Below are 21114 nucleotides of genomic sequence, written 5' to 3' on the forward strand. Positions count from 1 at the left end.
GACTGTGGAAGCAGATGTCAATCAAATTCCTGATGATCAAGGCAATCTCTGGGCTGTAAGTAAATTCTCATAGAGCATTCTTTGCAAACAAAGAAAGTGGGCTTCCTTAGATAATTCCAGTTTATCTTTAGTTAGTTAAGTAGAATCATATGGACGGCTAGAAAAAAGTAATTAGAAACACTCTTGGTCCCTTCGAATGACTACAGTTGCCTAAGTTTAGATTCATAAAGAAAGATACGTAATGGTGGATAGATAGATAGATGATAGATAGATAGATGATAGATAGATAGATGATAGATAGATAGATATAGATAGATAGATAGATAGATAGATAGATAGATAGATAGATAAAGTTAGGTAGACATATTATAGACAAACAGATAGGTAAATAGATAGATAGAAATTGTAGATACAGATGTCACTATTAAAGCCTTTAAAACAAAATTGGTGGGAAGAACCAGAAGTAAAGCTGATTTGGGTGATCTTTTGGAATACAAACCATTGAATAAAGTACCAAAGTGGTAGAAGAACTATTGGAAAACACACCATGGCTCTTTTGTTAACATCCAGGTTCTCTTTGGGTTTCTGTACTAGTGCCAATTTCATGACTTTTAGACCAGACATTATCTTTCACTCAAAGTTGAAGATGGTGCCTCTGACGATTCTGACTGTGCTTGGGACCTTTTCCTCTACTGGATTGCCAGCCATGATATGAAGGTGTGGGCCCAGTCTTACTGTATCTTGTTAGTCCATTCTTGTTGTATGTCTCTGGGAGACCTGCTTTTTTTTATAGGGAAACTAAGAAGGATTTGGTCTAGGTGAGAAAGAAGGGAGTTGGTAGAGTGGAAGGAGATGATGTAATGTATGAATGAAGAATAAAATTTTAAAACTTGATGCCCATAAATTGGTTCACATAGAAACAATGTATCTAGTATTCTATGAGGGATTTGGGTTGTTCTGTTAAGTTCTAGTTGTTTAACATGCTTTCTTCTATAAATAAAAAAGAAGTCAGTCTGCTTAGAAGTCAAACAACACATGGTTGTTATCAGCATCTTTTCTCACAGATTGTGACTTATCAAAAGGAAGCATTGTGTACAAAGATTCGAATGAATCTCAAAATTTAACTAAATTTATTTCATGAATAGCCTTTGTTATATTAGTGGGTGTTAAAACCCAAGTCATATATACATTATGCGAGAAATATATCACAGAACTACACCTCCTGTACCTCCAACCTCAGGCCTTAATCTTCTTGGTTCTCTGTTGTTGTTGTTCACCTATGAAATAAGGGTTGGTAAAGGTAATCCCTTTTATTTTGAGATATGTTTAAATTCTAAAAAAAAACAAAAACAAAAAACAAAATTGAGTGTGATATGGTGGTACATGCTTCTAATCCCAGCACTTGGGAGGCAGAGGCAGGTAGATGTCAGTGAGTTTGAAGCCAGCCTGGTCTACAAAATGAGTTACAGGGCAACCAGAATTGCTATACAGAGAAACCCTGTCTTAAAAAAAACAAAACAAAACAAAAACAAAAACAAAAAAACCTTGAGACTTGACTATCAAAGAGAAAGAGAGAGATGATAGAAATTGATAAATGATGGTGATAGAGACTTTAGATGTAGATATTACTGTCTCTTTCTGTGTGTAATGTGTGCATGCATGCTTATTTGTATAAAGAGAGTAAAATATGGGAAAGTAAATTATTTCTTTGATTGTTGTAAATAGTGAATTAGTGACACTCCCCAAGTCTTTTTTATATCTTTATAATCAAAAGTATTTCATTTCCACTTAAGTGAGTTGACTACTACCTTAATATGAAAAGAAAATTATAAAGATTATACACTTCCATTTTTTTAAATTTTCTTATGTATCTTCCATCCAGAAGCAGAGTCTACCATGAGAGTCTGGTAATATTACCTTGATATTATGTACTCCCATCATCTCAGCCTTTACCTGAAAATGATGCAGAATTTCAAGTCACAAATGATCACATGCTCCATTCCATACCAAACCAACCATTCTTTTATTAGGCCATTTTATATTGCTGTAGTAAATACCTGAGGCCAGGCAATTCATACAAATTCATACAAAACCTTACTTCTAGAAATGAGAAAGTTTGAGATCTAGTTCTCAGAATGCAAAGCAGAAAAAGACTGGAGTCAGTCCTGGGCATGTAGCTGACCCACAGTATCCTGAGGATGCTTGACATCTCTTGTTTGATATACTTCCTTTCTATAGACTTGTACCCCACTGCTGAGACAGGAGCTAAGCACTAGTGTTTTCTACCTGCCTTTTAGGTCATCCTTCTATTGCCCGGATGTGCAGCTCCTGCCATCATTCTATCCATAATAATCTCTCATTAGAAGGTCACCTGCTTAGTTTCATCTGCTGAACTGCTTTTCATTCTTTACTATATGACCAGGCTGAGAATCCTTCAAGTCTTTAAATTCTGTTTCCCTTTTGATTGTAAATTCTATTTCTCTATCATTTCTTTTTATGAATTTAAAATATGTAGCTAAAAGAAGTCACAAAAAACCCTAAAGCTTTATAGCTCATATATTTCATGCACCAAATATTCACATTCATCTCTTCTTAAATTCTGCTTTCCACATGCCATGGGCATGAACATAATTCAGCCAAGTCTTTGCTAGTTTATAATAAGAATGGCCTTTCCTTCAGTTCCCAATGCATTCTTCCTCTTTTTTTCTTCTGTTACATTATCAAAATGGCCTTTCTGTTCACATTGCCACCACAATTCAGAGCACAACTACCTAGTAAATCCCTCAGAATCTTCGAACCCTTCCTATCTTTTGCTATTCACTCAATCTCCTTAGTGTTCTATTTACAATAATCTACTTCTTTTCTTCTCTTGTGTGTCCAATCTATTCCATCCTCTGGCCATCATACAATTATTTCACCTGTATTTCCATGTTTGAAGTATTCATCCTAGTTTAATATATATTCTACTGGCCTGTCAATACTTCTAAGGTGGTATCTGAATGCTGAAGCTTCCAGAGGAAGGATATGCCATGATGGAAGAATGGAAGAGAAAAATGGAAAAGAGCAGTGAACATACCTTTTTGTCACAGCTCTAATGCTTTGGGTAGCTTATTATGTTAAATCGATACCCACACTAGGGATAGATTACACTCTACAAGAAGTGCTTTTCCCTTCTGTGCCTTTAATACGACTGCATGGCAAACATTAAAACCATAGCATTCTTCGATTGTTTTTCCTTATCAGTTTCCCTCTTTTACTCACATACAAACTTCAGCCCACCACCCCGCACACATTGGTCTCACCCTATCCTCTGTATTCTCTCTTTTTTTTTCCTTTCTTGCTTCTTTCTTGCATATGTGTTCTTGATTCTCTTAATGCACTTAGGCTGTTACTATCCAATACCATAAACTGTATGGTTTATAGACAACTAGAATATGTTTTGTAACATTTTGGAGATAGAAGTCCAGTATTTGCAGACTTAGTGTATTACGGGGGCTTGCTCTCAGCTTCATAGACAGCTACCCTTTACCTGTGTCCTCTCATCATAGAGGTACAAGGTAGCTCACTGGGGTCATTTTAATAAGGACACAAGTGTCATTTATGAAGCTTCTACCTGCATAACCTAATAATTTCCCCCAGAAATGACATCCTATTACCAGCTGTTTAAGGTTATTATTTCAACATATAAACAGCCTTTATATGTTTTAAAATCAGTACCTATCAAAAATAGCCTTAATTATTTATATATTTATCTGTAGGTTCTATATAATTTTTTGAAATTTTAGATCATTTGGTTTGCAGCCCTCAACTGGAATCAGTGACTGCCAGTGTTTTCTTTTCTGTCACATTGGAACTGAATTGAGAAAATGGTCTTTTTTTTTAGAAGTCATTTATTAGAAATTGAGAAAACATTCAATCACTGGGAAATTGCATCTAGCAATTAAATAAATGAAAGAGAATATGTGTGTGTGTTTCAATAGCATCCTGCTTTTGTATGTTCATAAGCAAGACTCACACACAAATGTCCATATGCTGAGAAGGGATCCTTTTGGTATTAAAAATTAAAGTATATGACAGAAAGGATTTCTCTTCATTATCATTTTATCTGTACAGCAGAGACAAACAGGTAGACAATAGTTAGTAGACATTAACTGCTGATCAGTTAATACCAGGTACTCTGAAGTGTTTGGGTATATTTAATAATTAATCATATTAACAACCCCTTGAAGTAAATGTATTACTTTTATCGTTTAACAAATAAAGAACCAAGTCACCAGGAGACTGAATGACTTTATCATATCCAGCAGGTGGCTGCTATGGGTGTCCAGCTTCTCCTGCATCACAAAGGACAGTTGGAAAATTCAGGCTTTTGCTGATGCTGATTTTGTGGTTTCCCTGAGGCCAAAGGCTGATTACTCTCTGTTGCCATTTTGAATCCACAAAAATGGCAGCAATAAAGAATGCCTGTGTCACCAGAGTGTTATATAGTGCCTCTAATTACCAACTGATACTTAATCCTGCAAACATGAATTCCCCACAGTAGTTCATTATTCTTACATTCAGTATTTAAAGATACTGACTGGGAAATTATTTTCGTGAAGTACTCCTGTTAATTTTGACAAGTCAGCAGGTTTTGACTGTGTTTAGGAAATCTCGTTGTGAGAAAGAAAACATTTCTCAAACACATGATCAATAAGGGACTGTATACCATATTGTAAGAGAGTAACTGTTCTTTCTCATCCAAACACAGAAACAGCTCTTAAGAGCACCAATTAAAAATATATAACTTCATGACCCTGAGAACAATATTATGAAGAGGCGAAAGACCTGCAGAGAGATAATCGTTATGGAAACTATTTTTAGTATCAGTCAAGAGTGACTCTTTCGTGGGTGGGGAAGAAAACGCTCTTCATAATAGGCCTTTGGTCTATTATGAAAGCCATGTACAGCCCAGCATCACACTCTACATGATGCCTGTTTCTTTATTTCTACTTACTTTACTTTCTCTAGGTAAGTTTTTGCACAAGTGGTCATTGAATAAATAACCCATTGTTTTTAAAAGATAGATAATTGGCCTCTGTTCTTGGTCCTGAAGGGTGGTCTCCCCATCATGGTATGGGTACGAGGCAGGACTAGTCATGGGTTGGCCACTCCCAAAATTTCTGTGCCAATTTACCCCTGCATATATGTAGGCAGGACAAATTGTGGGTCAAAGGCTTTGTGGCTGGTTTGGTGTCCAAATCTCTCTACTGGAAACCTTGACTGGTTACAAAGGATGGCCAGTTCAGGCTATGTATCCCCATTACTGGGAGTCTTTACTAGGGTACCATTTTAGATTCTTGGGAGTTTCCATAGCACTAGGATTCTAGCTCATCCCAGAGATAACCCACAATTCCAGGTGTCTCTCTTTCTATCCTCCCTGTAACTGAATCCCCCAACCTGTCCATCTACTTTGTCTATTCTAAGAACTCTTTCCAGGGAGATTCATGTGCCCCACTACCCCTCCTTGTTAACTAGTGTCTTTGGGTCTGTGAATTGTAGTTATCCTTCACTTTGCAGATACTATCCTCTTACAAGTGAGTACAAACCATGTTTGTCTTTCTGGGTCTGGGTTACCTCACTCAGGATGATATTTTTTCTAACTCCTGCAAATTTCTAGATCCATTTGCCAGCAAATTTCTTTATGTTATTCTTTTAATGTAAACAGTAATACTCCATTATGTAAAATGTACCACCTTGTCTTTATCCATTCTTTGATTGAGGGATATCTAGGTTGTTTCCAGGCTGAGGCTACTATGAATAAAGCTGTTATTAATGCAGTTGGGCAAGTGTCCTTATGATATGCTAGAGCATCCTTTGGATATATGCCTAAGAGTGGTATATCTGGGTCTTGAGATAGATCAATTTCCAACTTTCTGAAATTGGGAATAGTGATTTCCAAAGTGGCCGTACAAGTTTGCACCCACACCAGCAGGGAAGGAGTGTTCCCCTTGCTCCACATCCTCTCCAGTATGAGTTGTCACTTGTGATTTTTGATCTTAGCTATTCTGGAAAGTGTAAGATGGAATCTCAGAGGGTTTTTTGTTTGTTTGTTTGTTTTATTTTTTTTTGACTTGCATTTCCCTGAAGGACGGTGAACATTTATTAAGATCTGTGTCCCATTTTTAATTGGATTATTTGGTTTGTTGATGTTATGTTTCTTGAGTTCTTTCTATATTTTGGAAATTAACCCTCTGTCAGATGTGGGGTCAGAGAAGATCTTTTCCATTTCTGTGTGCTACCATTTTGTCCTATTGACAGTGTTCTTTGCCTTACAGAAGCTTTTCAGTTTCATGAGGTCCCATGTATAGAACCAAACATGACTGGCAAAAAGAAAGTCAATGAAATGTTTCCTAATATATTCTGCTATTATCATAGATTGGTGTGTATCCCAATTGTCATCAGATAGGCTTCTTTAAGCAACTGAAGGAAACAGATACAGAGACCCACAACCAAACATTCGGTGGGTCTCATGTAATCCTGAAGAAGAGGGAGAGGAGGGATTATCAGAGTAAGAGGGGTCAAGGACAGCACAAGGAAACCCACAGACTCAGCTATCCTGGGCTCATATGGGCTCTCAAAAGCTGAGCCAACAATCAAGGAGCCTGTATGGGACTGAGCAAGTTCCTCTGCATATATGTTATAGTGTGTAGCTGGATCTTCTTGTGTAACTTCTAAGAGTGGAAGCAGGGGATGTTTCTGACTCTGTTGCCTGCTTTTGTGACCCTTTCCTCATACTGGATTGCCTTGTCCAGTCTTAATACAAGGGGAAGTGCATAGTCTTACTGTAACTTGATATGCCATGTTTGGTTGGTATCCATGGGAGGCCCACCATTTTCTGAAGAAAAATGGAGGAGAGTATATGGGGGGTGTGGTAGGGGAGAGAATAGGAGCAGAAGAGGGAGGGGAAACTGCAGTTCAGATGCAAATAATAATATCATCATCATCATCATCATCATCATCATCATCATCATCATCTATGGTCTCACTACCTAGAGATGAGCAATATGGACAAAAAAAAGATATATAATCAGGAAGTATACATCATCACCTCTAAGAAATTAAATGAAGCAGTTCTTATACTAATAATCAGCATTAAGAATCGTTTTGAAATTATGTCTATTTACTACTTAATGCATTTTATTTCTTTCCCTCTGGTGAAGTTTTGGCCTCACTTCTAGGAAGATTCCTCTTACCTGCATTTATTGCTTAGGGACAGTGCTTTTCCTCTCCCATCATCCTTCCTCTTTAGTCACCTACCTCATTTCTTTTGTGAACTTTAATGTAAGCTTGTACTTAAACTGCTGTGATTATGGCACAATGATTTAAGAATGGCAGCACTGTATAAAAATTAAATAGAAGCCCTTATTCACATTGTGATCTAGTTGAAATGCAGATTAGGATTCATCTTGTTTGGCAGAAAAGTGTTGGAAATAGGATGAGATTTTGCATTCTTAAAGTTATAATAGGTGGATGCCAACAATACTGGTCCAGGTATCATCCTTGAAGTCGTGAGTTGTGTGGTTCTAGAGAATGCACCTCTCTATTGCTCCATTTCATTAAGTATGGATAAAGAGAAAATAGTCACAACCCTTTGGGACATACACACTAACATATATGGCTGTATTTAGTGACTGAGGCCACTATAGACATTACATAATTAACATGATATCAGAACCTAAAGTAAAATGGGATAAACCAAATCAGTTTCAGATACAACTTAAAGTTTCTTAAAAAAAAAAAACTCAGATTTCTTGAACCAGAAAATAAAGCTTTTATAATCTTTTTTCCCTCCTATCTTATTTGCAATGTCCACTGTAGAGAAACTGGATATGAGCATTTGGTACTAATTAAAATAGCATTACCTGAAAGAAAATGAACATCAAGGGAACACACTGATACAAACACTCATTATAGAAATTCCATATCAATTTCCATGTTGTGTAGAAAACATTATACTCTTCATGGAGCCCTGTTTGGCTTAGTGGACCAGGGAGTCCCTCTGGTTCTAGAACAGAGATTCTCATAGTAAAAAGACTGTAGCTGAGCCAGGATAGCAGCTACAGCAGCATCTGTCTATCGTGAACATGGAAGGACAGAAACTGAAAGGACATGTGTACTATTTCATTATGGCTAGAGACCATACACACATACAAATGATTAAAAAAAAATCGCGGCAGTTGTTCAAGGTTTAAAATCTCTATTATTTCATATATATATATATATATATATATATATATATATATATATATATTAGAAGCACTCTTATTTACATATCAACCCCCTAGTCCCTTGCCCTCCCATCCTCCCATGTTCCCCACCAACCAACCCCAACCCACCCTCCCACCCACTCCCCAAGGATAGTGAGGCCCTCCACGGGGGAACATCAAGGTTCGTCACATCATTTGCAGGAGGGCTTAGGCCCTCTTTCTTGTATCTGGGCTGCAATAGTATGCCTCCATAGGAAATGGGCTTCCAAAGTCCATTTGTGCTCTAGGGATAAACACTGGCTTCACTGTTAGAGTTCCCATAGGCTGCCCTGGCCTCCTAGCTGGCACCCACATTCAGAGGACTTGATTCAGTCCAATGCTGTTTCCCCAGCTGTATGACTAGGTTCTCCATGCTCTCACTAGGTCAGGTCAACTGTTTCTGTGGGTTTCTCCAGCACAGTCTTGGTTCCTTTGCTCATCCCTCCTCCCTTTCTGCAACCGGATTCTCTCTTATTTCAAAAAGTTTTTTGATCGTTGGTTTGAGGAACAAACTATTTTTCCATTCATTTATTTAGCTCATAAATAAAGTCATGTACAATTATGACAGAGGAACAAACTTTTAAAAAGAAAAGTTATACCATGTAATTTGTATTTAAAGACAGTACATCCAAAACATGGAAAAGCAAAACTAATTAAAGTAAATACTCAGGATAAATATCATTACCACTTTAAAATATGTGTTAGGAAACATTGATTGTGTGTGCTTCCTAGTGGTATACTGTGGCTGTGGCTTCTGTAACAAAAGACAGGAAGCCAGGGGCATTTCTCAAATGCCCTGTATGTTTATTTTAATGTAGCATAGATTTCAGCAGAGTGATATCAAAATTTAGAGGTAAAAGTAAAGATTGTAAACATGATAATATCAGATTGTATGTTCTACTTTCCCAGAAAAATGTACCAATATACTGTCTACTATAGCAGGGAAGGCATGATGGGTGGCCCAGGGTCATAGAATAGCAGACTTCTGGTATTCAGTTACACAAGATATATATGGATGACACTTCAGCTAACCTGCTATTCCTCAACCTCTTAAAAAAACTACATATGGCACATGACAAAGTAATAATCAGTTCTTTTCAAATCCCTAGACATATACCTTGTAAATTGCTTCTCATCATTTCCATAAATTCTGGTTGTTGTTGTTTGTTTGATTGATGAGGTTAAAATAAACCAAGTCATTTTGTAATTCTGACATTCCATTCTTGCATAACTTTATTATTTCTGTTATGCATTGTTTTGCTGTGCATGGGGATAGGAAATAAGAATAAAGAAAAATAAGATAATCAACAACTTTAATCAAAACAGGAGAAAATTTAAAAGTGCAACTAAAGAGAATTACATTCAAAATAGGGATAAAAGACTAATTCAATTTTATCTGCAATTTAATAGCCTATATATTTTCTACAAAATTTTAGGAAAATAGAAAAAAAAGGCTACCTAATATAATAAATTATCAACTTGAAGACAGAAAATAATGCAGTCCTGAACTACTTGGATGACAATAGTAGACTTTTCAGTGGCTGTGAATGACAGAGAGAGTACAAGAAATACCCAAATGAGGTTCTTACACTAATGTACACCAGAAATCATGGGGGTTTTTTTGTAAAAATAAGTTTTACAAGGTCCAAATACTGTGTTTTTTCTGTTGCATTTGCATTCTTTGGAATTCTTTTTCTAGGGAATATCAAGATCACAAATACAAACTATACAAACATGCTCTAAATTTCACATCTACATTAGGAAAATGGAAACAAATCTCTGAGGAGGATGAGGTTTCCTGTTTGTTCACTTGTTTGCTTTAACATTATCACAAATTAAATTGTAGTCTTCAAATAATTTATGGAAATATAATGTTGCTTTGTGAAGTCAAATATATAAAACAAGCATCTTTGTATTCCAAGATAAGAATAAAGGCTAGTATGTCTCTTATTCATTCTAGACTTTTTATATAAAACTAAAATCGAAACTATCTAGACCAGTAGTGCACTACCTATAGGGTCATGACCCTTTTGGTGTGGGAGGGGTCAACTGATACTTTCACAAGGATCACATATCAAATATTTACATTAAGATTGATAACAGTAACAAAATTATAGTTATGACGTAGCAACAAAAATAATCTTATGCTTGGGGGTCACATAACATGAACTGTATTAAAGGGTCACAGCATTAAGAAGGTTGAGAACCACTGTTATAGATTGTATTACCTAATGCTTAGAAGTTTTTGTAAGTTTTCTTCTATAAGTATAGGTATTTTGTCTACATGTATGTCTGTGTCTGGTGCCTGTGCGGGCCACAAGAGGGCATTGGATTGTCTGGAACTGGAGTTACAGAGGACTTGTCTTGTTGGTGAGGTGAATTGAACACAAATCCTCTGGAAGAGCCACCAGTGCTGTTAGCGACTGAGGTGTCCTTCCACCAACCTTTTTCCCTATGGAGTTTACTAACTTTGACTGAGTCACTGTCTAGTTGGAAACATTGGTTCTTTTCAACTGCAGTTCAAAGTATAACAATGCTTTTTGGCTGTGGGGAGCCAATATTATTTGTGGCTAGAAATAAAAGGATAATTACCAGTTCAGTAATTGGTTCTCTGATTCTCCCTTGCACCTATCATCAGTCAGATACTTAGTAAGTAAATCTCTATATTGAACAAAGAAACATTTCTTTTCATGAGTCTAAAACCAATGATTATAAGAAAGCCACACAAAGCATTGAGAGAATTCCTTGAAGAGGTGATGTAACTGTTCCCAGAGTTTCACTGATTCCTTAAAGAATTATAGCAGATAAAAGGGACCACAGAGACAGTCATGTGCAGTAGCATGTTTTCTTAGTAGCCAATCATAAATGTAAAGGGGTTTCCACACTGGAAATTCCCTTTTCCAATAAATGCTTTTGTGGAACAATACAAAGTGACTCTGATCTCTATTCTTTTGCATTTCACTTACTATTTGATGCTTCTTTCAATGATTGGCATTGACATTTATGAAATGAAGCATTTAACACATGTAAACAAAAAATTATGGCTTCCAATTATAAACCAATTGAAAAATCAACTTGTTACGATAAATCTTTCTGCCAAAAGCTGCCTGAGCCGCCGTTTCCCACCCCCACCCCGCGCCACGTGTGAGCTTTTTCACCAGATGCCTGCCTGAGTTAGGGCCCAAATGAATACACAGAAACTTGTATTAAGTTCAAAGCTGCTTGGCCAATGACTAGGGTTCCTCATCTGTTAGCTCAGTCTTAATTATCATAAATCTATATATTTTATAAGACATTATATTGGATGCCTTATTGGCGTCCCTCCTTGCTGGTGGATCACTTTGTGCTGCTGGAGGAGCAAGGGGAAAAGGGGACTCTTTCTGTTTCTCCTTTACTTTAATATGAGTCTCCTTGCTATGTCACTTCCTGCCTGGATCACCACCTCTTTACTACATTTCCCAGAATCCTCTTTGACAGCTAGTCCCATCTAACTTGTCTCATTGGCCAAACAGTATTTTATTTAACAATCAATAAGATAAACATACACAGTACATTCCCCATCATCTCCTCTTTTCTGTGTAAATAAAAGAAGGATAACTTATCTTTTATAATAACTGAAGAAAACTATAACCATAACTATCTGTCTTCAATTCTATCAAAGACCACAGAAGGATAATATATAAACTCTAGAATTGACAGAGACATCTCACTACCTGGACCGTCACCCAAAGTTCCTCTGTAATGTTGGGACATCCATCTTCGGCCCATAGGCCACAGTGTGTCTGGCACACTTCTCCATTTCAACAGGAACCCTTCAGTACTGTCTTGTTTTGTAAGTTCAGCAGTCACTTTCTTGTGGGTCCTGTATGTCCAGGTTATACAGCATCAAACAGTCCAGGCAAGAGCAGTTTCTTGCCCAAATGGCTAAACTTGCCATGTTGAAAGCAAACTCCATAACGAGTTTCTTTGATGCCCATCCTCCTTTCTGACGTAATTGGTGTGCCAGGAGCAGTTGTGTCTCACTGCCAAGAAAAACCCTAAACCATTTAAATGCCAAATTTCTATAGGTCTCTGAAAGGTTTGAAGAATACCTAACCATCTCAAATACACCTCTGTAAATCTAGAAAACCTGATTAACCTAATTATAAGTTCTGACTATTATTGGTAAAAGATCTGTATAAACACAATACCTAAACAAGAGGAGACATAAATATCACAAAATTGACCTTAAAGTTGTATCAATAAATGAAAATCTATACCAATGCAAAGTATTCATTCCTATATCCTATTCACCTTTTCTTTCTTTAAAAAGAGATTGACTATGCTCATTATCATTTATAACTAACCCCATTTAATGAAAACAAACATCTATAAACAATATTTGGCAATATGGGCGTCATTCTTTTTAAACTGCTTCCTGCTGATTGGGGGCGAGGTTTATGCCATATGGATCATGATAAAACATAGAAACCTGACCAAGTCCTTGTTTTTGTAGTCTGTAAGGCTGTATCATCTCAGCTTCAGGGGGTCTTGCTTGATCAAACCATATTAGTCTGGAAGGAATCCACAGCTTTTTATTTTCTGTGGAAATACAAGCAAAACCTTTATTTCTAAGTAGCCTGTCCTTAAACTTAAATTTTGAAGTTAGAGCATTTTAAAAATGTATAAGTTGGATTAATTTAGCAGCATTTATAATCAAATGTATTTTAGCAGCATTAAGTCCTTCCTCGGCAATCAAGCAATTTAAAGACAACAATATGGCATATAGTATCCAGATTCTCTAGTTCAATGACATAGATAATGACACATCCTTGTGACCTTACATAAGCCTTTAAAAAATTTTGCTTAAATTCTGACAGCCAACATGAAATTGACATACTACACTATTTTTAAATATCTTTTTAACTCCTTGACAATCAAAGACATCCATTCTCTAATCATACAGACATGGCCTGAAATTCTGGTTTTTATGTTTGATTTTCCAGGTGATAAAGGTTTTAGTTTCTCAAACCTTATATTCCTCGCCTGTTAGGAAAAGGTGGTACAACTGTATAAGCTATTTATGTGGAATGAATTAAATGGGAGTTTTAAGTATCAATCTTTTTATTCACTGCCTATTATGTCTGGATATATAGTATGCACCCAGTGTTCATAATTGTTCAATATTGGTATTAGCATCAGTATCAACACCAGCTTGATTACCGTCCCCCCAGGGACTCTATAAATTTTTATTACTCACATAGAATGCTGCTTACCAAAGCTACAGGCAGGAATATCGGAAGAGTTATTGCTGTTCTTTAGACGATGTGGAATCAACAGAGTCACTAGTCTGTAAACATGAACATTAACTGACTCAGCCTAGAACATGATGTTATTTTTCTTAAAGAATTTTTAACATAAATATATGATGACATTCTAATTTTAAATTAACAACTTTATTAAAATATGAATTAACACTTAAAACCTGAAAAAAGTTGACATTTAGATAAGACAAAAATATTCTTGCAAATTATATGTAAGTAAACATAGATCTCTGTAAATTTAACATGGGAAATAATTTTACTATTATTCAAAATTTTACCTGTAGATTAAATATCCTAATATCATCATAGACTTATGTTGATTTAGGTTCCTCACTCTTCCTTTAAAGGGTTTAACCTAGGAGAACATTTTACATAGTATGAAATTATCTTCAACCAGTTTTATTGCAATTATGTCATGCTTTGCTAACTGATTCACCTACCTTTTCTTCTCTACCTTCTTGGTTTTCCTTTCTCCATCTCTGTCTTTGTTTGGTAAAGGGATGTATACAGAGCATATGTGACAGGAAAGCATTGCACTCCTTTCTCCATCACTGTACTCTGCCTGGCTCTCTGATTAAGAGTCTGTGGAAATACAGACATCTTCTAAATGGTCAGTATTTTAGCAAATGATCAAGTATTTCCTTTACAAAAAATATTATTGAATTGTGAACCTTCTTTGCAATTATACAAAAGAATTATGCAAAAAAACTCTAACATGAATATGTGTTCATGCATGTGTGTGTAAGATAAATCCAGGAATGGTAGAAGCCTGTGTGGCACAAGTGTCTTAGATACAAAGTCAGTGCTCTTCAAACTTTCTCTGACAATTGAATAGTGTTATTTCATAAGATACCCCATTAAGAAAATACACTGAAACAAGACTAATACCTTGTTTGCAAATCTACTGTATTAGATTTCGAAATCTACAAACCTACTGTATTAGATTGTTGCACAATCTCTTGAAAAACAAAACTTGGCCATTTTAGGACAGCATTGTCTATCTCCCAGAACATATGAGGATCAGGGATCCAAGAGTAGCTGAGCTAGATGGCTGTGACTGAAGATCCCATGGGCTGTATAAAGGCTCAGGGGCTGAGGATCTTTTAAATTCACTAACACAATAATTGATGATAATCCTCATCAATTCACCATATAGTTTCTGTCATATTTGAGAGCATGATTTCAAGAGACAATGATTACAGTGCCCTTACTAACTTGGTCATGGTATCTCTAATCATGGTATAATAAGTGATTGCTTATGATTGTAAATCTAGGAGTTGGGATCTTGAGGTTCAATCTTGGATGCCATTTACTATATCAGGCTTATAGGGCATAACATGTGATGCTTCAATTTGGCTTCCAAATGAAGGCAATACTATGTACTCACCCACTTCCTTTAAACTCCACTTAAGGAATTTTAATGATACAGTCAGCTTATTTTTTCAGAATTTCTGTTAGTCCACTTTAACATCACCTATAAGAGAGACCTTGTTTATTTCTAAATACTGAGTTGTGTCATTTAAATAACATGTGGGATGATTTCAGTATCTAAAATAAGTGAAATAAGCAACCCAAATAAAATTTCAAGCTAGTAAATCATAATGCTACTTTTTATAAAAGTTAAACAGAATATCTTGTACCTGTGATTATATATTCAGCTGTGAAGATTTATTTTGCCTTAGATCTTGCAAAGCCTTAACATATTTTAATGATTAAAGTACACGGAATTCCATGAAAGCAACATACCCTATTTTTACACATGGTTCAAGCCAACTTTGTTGATAGAAATCTTCTGTCCATCTGCAATTATTCAGATAGTAAACATATTTAAGAGAATAGTTGATAGTATATAAACAATAAAATAAAAATTCCTAAATGTGATTATATAAGGCAAAATGTATGCTGTCTCAGAGTCATTTAAAAATAATGCATTTTCCCTTTTAGCAGATCAATACCAGTTACTGTATCAAAAACAAGTGTGTGCTTTGCCGCATACTTGTATATGGAGATGCTGGTAGACTGATGTGCCACGCCATAGTATGACAATAATTAGCCAAAAGATCAGAGCATGAATCTGTACATGTGTCTATGAAAGAGAGGAAGAGAGTGGGTGGAGAGAGAGAAAAGATATGAGAAAAACAAGAGAGAAAAAGACATTTGGGTGTTTAAATTCTCACTCTTGCTCTTTTCCCATATGTATGTCTCTGTCTCTCTCTCTGTCTCTCTCTTTCTCTTTTGCCATATGTGCATATATGTTAAAAAGGAACATAAAAAAAGATCACTACCAAAAATATTCTTGTCTATGTCTGTTTAATTTCAATTTAAATACAATTAACAATTTGTTACTTTGTCCTTTCCCTTTCCTCTCTCCAGCCTCTTCCTGCTAGGGTTCCACTCCCTGGAACCCCTCCCGTGCTCCCTGACTCTGGAGTAGATTGCATCATTTTCTCTGATTATTGCTGCTATGTGCAGATACGCGTGTATGTTTATGTACAAATATATAGAAATACAACCCAAAGAGCAGTGTGGCCAGCATTGCAACCATATACACCTCAAATACATATTAACCAAAACGACAGGACACACAAGCTTGTGTTGATGCTGCTGCTGCTGCAACCAGTTTTCCGAACCCTGTGATGTTGTTACTTCATCTTTTCTAATTGTTAATCAGCACACGCCTTCATAAAAGAGGTTTCCTTTAGAAATTGCCTTACTTTCCTAATTTGGAGAGGTACTTAACATCTTCAAAAGATGCATCAGACCTTCAAAATCTGGAGACAAAATAATTACTATGAAATGCTCTGGGAGTTAAACTATTAAAGCAAAACTCTTGCAGCCTTTCCCGCAAAGTGAGTGGTGTGTAGTAAGTTCTTCATTTCCCAGCTTCGCTGTTATTATCCTCATTCCTCAGGGGGGAGACTTAAGTATCTTAGATTCTCAAATGAGGAGGAAAAAAATCTAAATCTGTATTCTATTGCAAATAAGTAGAGATAATTATGAAGCTTCTTCGGCCAAATATAATTTTTGCCTTGAAGAGTAAAGCTAAGTCCCATGCAACAGCCATTATTAATGATGTTCATATAATTACTATTTGAAAAAAAGGAGATCTGCCCAGAAAAATCAATTATAAACCACCAAATGTTCCTTGGACATCTCAAAGAACTTCTATGCCTAGTGTCCCTCATGACCTCTCCATTAAGAGACTGGTTGGCTATGCTCCTAATGGTTGCATTCAATTATTTAGAGGGGATTTCTAAGTTTTTGCATTTCATATTAAAATGGACAGAGAGCACTTCCTGATCATCTGCCTTGCAGAACTGAAAGGTTACTATGGAGAAAATAGTCATCTGATCAGTTTTACTTTAAAAAAAAAAGAAAAAAAAGGAATTGAGTACTCTACCATTAATGTCACTTGTCAAAGAAACATGGTATGATGACTTTTCTACCATTAAAAAACTACAGGGAAAATAATAATTTTAAAAATCTAATGGAAAGCAACCAGTGTGAGCAGCTGCATTTGTCAAGACCTATTTTTTTTTTAGCTCATCACAATCTGCTTTTCATAACATTGTTTTCCTAATCTCATTTGATGAACACCCTTTTATAATACAACATTAGTCTCCAAATTTACAGTGTTATTTAATCATATCATCTTATTCTTTGACACCTTCACGCTGGCAAAACTGCCTAAAAGGAGTCAAGTTGAAAACAAATTCTAACTGCAGAAAGATTTCATGAAATTGCAAAAAAAAAAAAAAAAATCCCAATGCTACTCATATTGAGGACAGGATATGAATTTGTTAAGGAACTGACAATAACATGAATGGATGCTGTAAGATGGCCACCTCTTGTGGAATGTTTGTTTAACTAGGCAAAGATGTATTACATTTGCTTGTGCGGAATTTATTTAACTTTGTAAACAGAATTTGCATTTTCATTAATTAAATAAAATTAACCTGTGCTCAGAGAAGTGGGATTAGCAATTGGTCCACAGAAAGTGTCAGTGAGGAGTGTGGGTGGGTGTCTTAGTTGGGGTGATGTGGAAGGAGAGAAGGAAGTTAGCCAGTTGATGCTCTAACTATCTGAACTCACAGGTTTTCAACCGGAGCCTTTGAATCTTGAGTTTTATTAGAATGATAGAGATTTAATTAAAGCTACCTTCAGTGGCAGCAACAGAGCCATTGTCTGAGGAAACAGAATTATTCTGCCCCCCAGGCTATGGCCTGAGTAACTAGAAACTTTTAATTTAAAGCAAGGCTACAGTGAGGTCAAACAACAGCCAGCAACTTCTCCACGTATGTCATACTTGGTTTTGTTTGTTTGTTTCTGTTTTCATGTATTCATTTTTATTATATTGCTTTGTTTTTTCTCTCTGTTTTTATCTATTCTATGTTTCCTTTATATCCATGTGTCCTTGGTCCCATTCATTTTCCCATCCCTTCATATCTGCCCTCTGCTCCGGCATGCTCTCCCCATCCAAAATAAAACCAAATTTAAGAGTAGAAGGAAAAAGAAGGAGGGATTTAAAATCTAATTGTGGAAGCTGCAGTGTGGCGCAGTGAGTCAGGAAGTAAACCCTTTTGCCCATATAGCTTTACTTATAAGAATTCTTTGCAAAGACATTGATCTGGTTCATGGCCTCTGGTTTCTACTACACTGTCGATGCTGGGCTCCCACAAGGGCTCCTCCTGGATATTCTGCTGGTGCCCTGTGCTGTGGAGATCATGCAACTTTGAGTCTGCGGGTCAGATTCCCTTCGCATGCTCCAAAGTTCTAGCATGTCATTGATTGGGTGGATGCTGGGGCTCACCAAGTCATAACTCAAAATTTTGTGACACAGTTTATCCTCCCGATGCCCACATATGAGATACAGACAGACCTCTTGCCTCCTTCTCCAGTACCGTGTCTAGCTGCATGCTGCCATGTCCTGCCATGATGATAATGGGCTGAACCTCTGAAAGTATAAGCCATCCCCAACTAAATGTTTTTCGCCACAAGAGTTGTCATGGTCATGGTGTCTCTACACAGCGACAGAAACCATAAGTAAGACATACAGGAAGTATTTTTCTTGCTTTCTTTAGAAGAACTTGTTAAGGAATTTGTCTCTGAACCAAATGAAATCTTGGGTTTGTAGAGAATTTTTATTCAAATGCATTAACTTGCACAAAAAAATGGGTGTTTTGAATCATGTCCATGTACACGGTCTGACTTATGTCCCTTTCTCAGTTAGATGATCAGACACAAAGTACTTCTAATACATCATCTAAGCCCCTTGAGAAAACTTGCCCCAAAGGATTGAAATTCAAGAATATACTTGTATTCTGCCTTCAGAAACTTGGCATGAAGTTTATTTTCTCCTGATTCATTCACTGATCATTATTTTCATTTCAGTTTCTTAACTCAAGTTTTGAGTAAAGAAAAACCTAATTTTCTAACTCTTGTGTTATAGAACTCATTGTCAAGAAATAAATTTTTATTTCTCAATTTCACTGAATAGCTTTGAGTTTCCAGAGCCATATTTTTATCCAGGTATTGCCATCAATAAGATATAGAAATCTGAAACGAATACATACATTTATTATGAATAAATGTTATTTTATTCATATTTTCTTTAGGTAGAGAAAAAGGACAAATACAGGAATAGAAAGAAGAAAAATAAAAGGTGCTATATGTACCAGTTTAGGAGCTGTTCATCTTTGCTCTCTATAGCAGACCCAGAATTCCATACTTCATGCCATGCTGACTCTCAAAAATTAAAGCTTAGACTCCTCTGCAATCTAAAGCTATATCCGAATTTAAAGTGAAATGAGTTTCTATAATAAAAAATCCTTGTGGATAAAATTTTTAATAATTAAAGAAGTGAAACATTTTCATTTTTGGCTTAGATACCAACCCAAGATAGTGAGGTATTTAATATTAACAACTGAAGCAAAATATGAAAGGGGCATTTCAGGTAAAGGGAAGGCAAGGGTGGACACTCAAGCTAGGAGGAACCTGACAAGTGCAAGGAAGAGAGAGGGTACAGTGGTTCAATAATAGAAGGAAGGGTGGGGTTGATACATGGGTAAGAAAAGCCAAACATACCATCCCTTCCTTCCTCCTCTCATTGAAATATATATGTACATGTAAATACATAGTGATTTGTTAATGTGGAATCATATTAAGGTTACTGTTGAAATTTAAAGTATTGCTAAATACATCCAGGGTATAGATGATTTATTAAACATTCCTTGACTTTGGTGCACATAAAATAATTTCATGTTTTCATTAACACCATTTGATTTTTATTTTATTAATACCAAGGTAATTGTAAAATAAATTTACTTCTATCATTCAGGAAAAAAATAATGGCTTTTATCTCTTGTTTACATATTCTGCATCTTTGAACCAAGATTGAGTTTTATAAATCTTTCTTTTAAAACTGTAATCACCCAATGGTACATTTCATTCATAAATTTTATTTTTGAAAATTAGGTAGTTTAGATTGAATAAAAAAGTTACATTATTTCAAATGGTAAAACTCTATAGGAAATTTATGTTTATATTCAATTATGCCCCTTACATATGTACAGTCTCCATGCTTCTTTCACTAAACTATTTAAATTTTTAAAACATTACACATACATATCATTAGTTTAGTAACAATTCTTTAATTCTTCAGGCACAAAGGGAATTGGACATTATTGTAGCCTTTTGCCTCAGATTCTTTCTCAGTCCTTGATGCTGGTTTGGTCCTTTTGTCATATTTGCAGCTCAGCAACTAGCACCTGGACTCACATATCCAGAATGAAATTTGGGAATCTATGATTATATTAATTACTCATTATTCATGAATGATGGGGGAGGTCCTTCTGTGTATGTTTATCTTATTGGTTGTTGAATAAAGCACTGTTGTCCAATAGTGGAGCAAGTTAGGTGGGACTAGGTGTCAAGGAGAATTCTGGGAAATGTAGTAAAGAGAAGTCTTGTGATCCAAGCAGGAAGTGACATAGCAGGCAGACTCAGAATATAAGCAGGGGCAAGCAGAAAATAGCTCTCTTCCTCCTCCTTTCTTCTGTAGTCTGCCATGTGATCTCTGGCAAGAGGGGGCACATATGGCCAGCATCCTCAATATGATAAGTTGTTATAAAATATATAGATTAGTAGTTATGGTTGATAATTAAGACTGAGCTAGCAGATAAGAAACCCTAGTCATTGACCAGTAGCATTGTACCTAATATAAGTCTCTGTGTGTTATTTTGGGCACCCACATGGTGGCAGGACTCGGGTGGCTTGGCAGAAAGAGTTATCGTTACACATGAATCTCTTCTTTCTCTTATGTTCTTAATTACTGAAAAAAGTTGCGTCAAAAATATAGTGCAAACAGGAAGATTTGGTGGACTTGGTGGAGCCCCGGTTGGGGGCCCTACCCTGCCTGGGGAGTGGTGGGTGAATGGGGTGGGGGGTAGGTTGGAGGTGGAGGAGAAGGAATGGGGGTGAGGGGAGGGAGAGGGAGAGGGGAATTACATGTGAAACAAGCCTGT

General features: G+C 36.2%; 1 protein-coding gene and 1 long non-coding RNA gene across 2 annotated transcripts in view; one reads left to right on the plus strand and one right to left on the minus strand.

Moving 5' to 3' along the window:
• Window positions 1-21114, plus strand: part of LOC113830699 (ephrin type-A receptor 6) — an 818688-nt gene that overhangs the window by 483682 nt on the left and 313892 nt on the right. The window lies entirely within an intron of this gene.
• LOC113830876 overlaps window positions 12261-21114 on the minus strand; it is a 113291-nt gene continuing 104437 nt past the window's right edge. The window contains exons 5-10 of the long non-coding RNA XR_004769872.1: window positions 15338-15391; window positions 14979-15065; window positions 14032-14173; window positions 13870-13946; window positions 13544-13617; window positions 12261-12310 (exon numbers count right to left, since the gene is read on the minus strand). This is a non-coding gene — a long non-coding RNA (uncharacterized LOC113830876). The remainder of the gene's footprint in view (window positions 12311-13543; window positions 13618-13869; window positions 13947-14031; window positions 14174-14978; window positions 15066-15337; window positions 15392-21114) is intronic.

The sequence above is a fragment of the Cricetulus griseus genome, chromosome 4 (genome assembly GCF_003668045.3).
Source record: "Cricetulus griseus strain 17A/GY chromosome 4, alternate assembly CriGri-PICRH-1.0, whole genome shotgun sequence".
Lineage (NCBI taxonomy): Eukaryota > Metazoa > Chordata > Mammalia > Rodentia > Cricetidae > Cricetulus > Cricetulus griseus.